Consider the following 4,827-nt stretch of genomic DNA (forward strand, 5'->3'; position numbering starts at 1 on the left):
AGGCAGCATTGGTTGGGAACGAATGTGTGAGGCTGGCCACAACCAGATGCTGTCCACGGTTGTCAACATGGGTGGCAGAAATGAAACCTGAGCCCCAGCTGCTCCAGAGCCAGTGGGAATTCCTGGCATAATGTTCTTATGCAGGGCTGCAAAAGGCTGCTGAACTAGGGCCACACTCTTGCTGCTTAGAGCTGCAATGAGGAATGCTCTGTATACTAAATTCTATTGACCTACATCCCATGACCCCAATAAAACCTCAACAATCAGAAGGAATAAAAATGCATATGAAAAGAAATCCTGGTGTTTGAAACTTGAAATTTTAAAAAATCCTAAATTAATAGATAAATCTTTTTAGTGAATAAAACTATTTTCATAATCTGTATTTATCATACAATCAATACTCAGTTCCAAAAATTAAAAAAACACTGCTTTACAAATTTAAAAGACCTCAGAATAAATCACAACATACTAATAGAGAGCCAATGTTTGGCAGAAACTATCATGTGGAAAATTTTAGCTTTGTCTTTCAGCAGCTCATCTATTTCTCTTCAAACATCCCATAGTAACAGTCAATCACAAGAGAAATGTAATTCTATATAACATTTTTAGGTCTGCAATGTGAAAAACTTCGGCCACTAAGTAGAGTCATAAATGCATTTCATCATCGCTTAGAAGCCATCATTTCGTTTCCGTAATGATTAAATAAATAAATAAATGCAGTCTCCTTCCCAGTCTCCCTGAGCAGCACAAACTGAGTGGCAAACTTGATGCAAGTTCACCACCTAGTGGATAGTTCTGAAAACGCTTGATGAAATAAAAATGTGGCCATTGTCTGTGACAGAGCCAGAGCCAGGGAGATGGAGAAAGTGGTAAGCATTCTGTGTAGTCATCAGCAATGCTATAGCACATTTCCCATCTTCCTTCCTATTTTTCCTCTTCCTGTCTGTCTCTGACTTCCTGACTTAGATCAGATTGCCAGGGAATGATGGAGACAGATAATTGCATGCAGGATCTCATGGAGCAGGGAGATTTACCTTCAACTTGGTCCAGTGTGGTATGGATCCTGCATGCAATTATCTGGGTGATGCAGAGGGGTAGAGTCATATTACAGCTCAGAACTGGTTCTGGTGGACACTCAACTCAAGAGGCTTGGTGAGCAGAAACCTGCCCATTGCCTCCAGTGCTGAGCATGGCTACTCCATCCACAGGAGCAGGTGCTGGCTCTGGAGTGGCTGGTGACAAGCCATCTGGCTTTTACTGTGTGAGCCAACCTCTCTTCTTATATGTCTGATTCTTGTATGTGGGGGATGTCCCCTGGCAAGCGAGGAACAAAGGCCCTCACAACTAGTGCCCACCTACCTGTCTGCCCCAGACCTGCTTAGCACTGATGGTCCAGCTAAGCTGCTAACCAAGCAACTCATCCTTCTGATCCTGCTTGTGAATCTTTGTACCCTTTTCTTTCCTTGCTGAGTAGATTACTCATTTTACCATGCAACTTGGGCTTCCCATCTTCAGGAGGACCCTAGATGTGACTGGAACATGGCAGCAGTCCCTTGCCACCTTGCATCCTATTCCAAGCCAATCTATCCATGAACCAACTCTGGGACTTCCTCCTCTGCCGGCAGGCAGGTAGCCCCAGGCATGAGTGAGGGGAGGAACTGGTACCCCCTGTAATGAATGGGTACACCTGCGAAATCCTGCCTTTTGAACTGCAAACTGTTGTAGTTCTGCAACCCCAATGGAACAATGAAAGGCAGGGAGATTATGGGTAGGAAAAAAAAGGAGAGTGATAAAAAGTTATTTAAAAAATACAACTGCAGCAGAGGTGACTTCTGGAGCATATATGGATAGGGGGATTGGAAGCAGTGCACAATGCTCCTCACTTTCACGAATCACATTCTGACTCTCCACTGTCTCTTCTCCTCAGACTGCTCTAGTTTGTCATATCCTGGATTCCAAATCCAATGAAAGAAAGCATTAAATAGCAGGCCCAGCAAAAGTTGGGATTGAATAGCGTCCTAGCCCTGGGGATTTGTGATTATGCCCTCACTTGGGAAGAGAGGCTGTGTAGATTTAATTAAATTATGGATCTTGAGATTACATCCTCTCAGCTGCAGTAACATGGGTCTGGATTCCCAAGTTCTATGTGTTATAGGGGACTCCCACCTAGCGCTATTGCAAGAGTGTGAGTCATTCTAATATTTAGAATCCAAGACATGGGGGTAAACCCTGGTTCCCAGATCAGCTTCCTTTCACTCTTCCCTGGGTGGCACAAAGTGTCTCCTCTATGTCTGTAGGTCTCACATTCACAGATCAAGCCCACACCTCCCCTGTACAGCAGGCTTACATACCAGATGTCTACTCACCACCTAGACCAGAAGTCCAGAAGGCTTTGTACAACTGAGTTGTCACAACCGAGCTTCTGCTTCTTCAGTAAATGATGATTTTGTCTTCTCCAGTTACTCAGAGCAAACATGTAGAGGCATGCATGACTCCCCTTTTCCTCCTGCCCCCACATATGATGCATGGCCATATTCCATCTCTCTTCCATAAACAAGTTCCTCCAGCTGTATCTTCAGGACACATCCAGCAGCTGACCACTTCTCACCACTCCCACAGCAAGCACCATGGCCAAGCCACCATGAGCCCTGTGTTCTTATCACATCTGAACAGGACCCTTGGCCCTGCCTTTGCCTCTTCTGTCCTCCACACAGTGGCCAGCATCTTGCTATGAAACAGAAGTTAACCTACATCCTTTCTCTGCTCATCACCCTCCATGGCTTCCCAGCCACCTCAGAGTAAAATCTGTGCCATCACCTGGGCTGACAGTGCTACATCCAACCTTGCCCTTCATTCTTGAGCAACAGAGTCAAGGCCTTCTTTCTGACCATTCGCACCTCCTACATGCACTGTCACAGAAGATCAGAGGTCCTTCCTTCACCTCTTTGAGATCTCTATTCAAATGTCACTTGTATTACTTCATTACTGAGACAAAATATCCAACACCTAATATTAAAGGAGAAAAGGTTGATTTAGCACAGGTTTCCATCGTAATCAGCTGGATCCAAGGCAGGGTGGCACATGGCAGATGGGCAACCATCCAAGGCAGCAGAAAACAGAAAAGCAGCACTGGGGAGGGAGAGGGAAAGGGGGAGGCAGAGGGAGGGAAAGGTGGAGGGAGAGAAGCTACTTTCTGTCCCTTCTATTGTTTCCAGTCTATCCAGTTGAGGGCAGTATCAGTCAATCAGTGGACTGATCCAGCAATCACCCATGCTTCATCCCAGCACCAGCATCCTTAACCCCAGCATTGCACTATGGGTCAATCACACACTCTAGATTCAACAACCTCTGAAAAAAATCCCATGATCACATGAGGCATAGGGGGACACTAGACACAAACCATAACATCGCTTTTTCAGAAAGATCATCCTTTAACATAAAATCAAAATGGGAAAATAAAGATCTTGGATGTGTCTTAAACATATAGGTGGAGGAATTTGTGGATCCAAGAGGGAAAAATATAGTCCTACTTTTTAGCCACTGTAGTGGGGTTGAAAAAAGTGAGCTCAGAAAAGACACTCCTTCATCTCCACCCTGGGAATTGAGAAGTATGCCCTCACTTGGGAGAAGAGTCTATAGAGATTTAATTAAGCTATAGATCTTGAAATGACATCCTTTTAGCTGGTATACTCTGGATCTGGAACTTTCCCCCAAAGTTCTATGTGTTGTAGACTTGATCCCAGCTTGGTGCTGTAGGAAGGTTGGAAGGTCTCAAAAGCGGAAGGTCTTCAGCTCACTGGGTGTAGGTCCTGCTGGGGGATTATGGGACCTTATCCTCTTCCTTTTGCTCTCTTCTATCTCATGGCTGGAATGTAAACAGCTATGCTCTGCCATGTGCTCCTTCAGGGCCACAGGCACAGAAAACATCAGGGTCAACAAATCAAAATGGACTCGCCCCCAAAATTCAAAAATAGGCCTCTGTCAAAAAAAGAAAAAAGAAACAAATAGGCCTCTGATTTGAATATACACTTCTCAGATGAAGAAATACAAATGACAAATAAACACATGAAAAATATGTTCAACATCATGCATCATTAGAGAAATGCAAATTAAAACACTGAGATTCCATCTCTCTCCAGAAAGAATGGCTATCATCAAGAAGTCAACCAATAACAAATGCTGGAGGGGCTGTGGGGAAAAAGGAACCTTTCTTCACTGTGGGTGGGATACAACCACTCTGGAAATCAGTGTGGAGATTCCTCAAAGAACTAGGATTGGAGTTCCTATTTGGCCCAGCTATTCCCCTCTTGGGTATCTTCTCAGAAGAATTGAACACAATACCACAACAATATATGTTCACCCATGTTTATAACAGAGCAATTTATGATTCATAAATCTTGGAAACAATCCAAATGCCCATCAGCTGAGGACTGGATAAAAAAAGATGTGTTTTTATTCTATATAACAGAGTACTACTCAGATACAGAAGATAAACTGGAGACTTTTATAAGTTAATGGATGCAACTCAAGACCATACTCTTAAGTGAAATAAATCAAACTAACATGTGTAAAAATTATATTGTCTCACTGGTGTGAGAAAATGAATGAGTAAATAAGATCCAAAATGTGCAGTAGATTTGGAGAATAGGGAAGAAACTATCCAAAAGAAAAGAAAAACTGTGATGGGTGAATAGGAAAATGAAGAAAGGGAAAACATTGAAAACAAAGATTTGTGCTGACATAGGACAATATTTCAGTCTATATCTTGTATTCTGAGCAAATATTATGAATATAAGTGTATACAATATACTAATTGTTACTTATTTT

The sequence above is a fragment of the Octodon degus genome, unplaced genomic scaffold (assembly GCF_000260255.1).
Source record: "Octodon degus isolate 3935 unplaced genomic scaffold, OctDeg1.0 scaffold00152, whole genome shotgun sequence".
NCBI classification, from domain to species: domain Eukaryota; kingdom Metazoa; phylum Chordata; class Mammalia; order Rodentia; family Octodontidae; genus Octodon; species Octodon degus.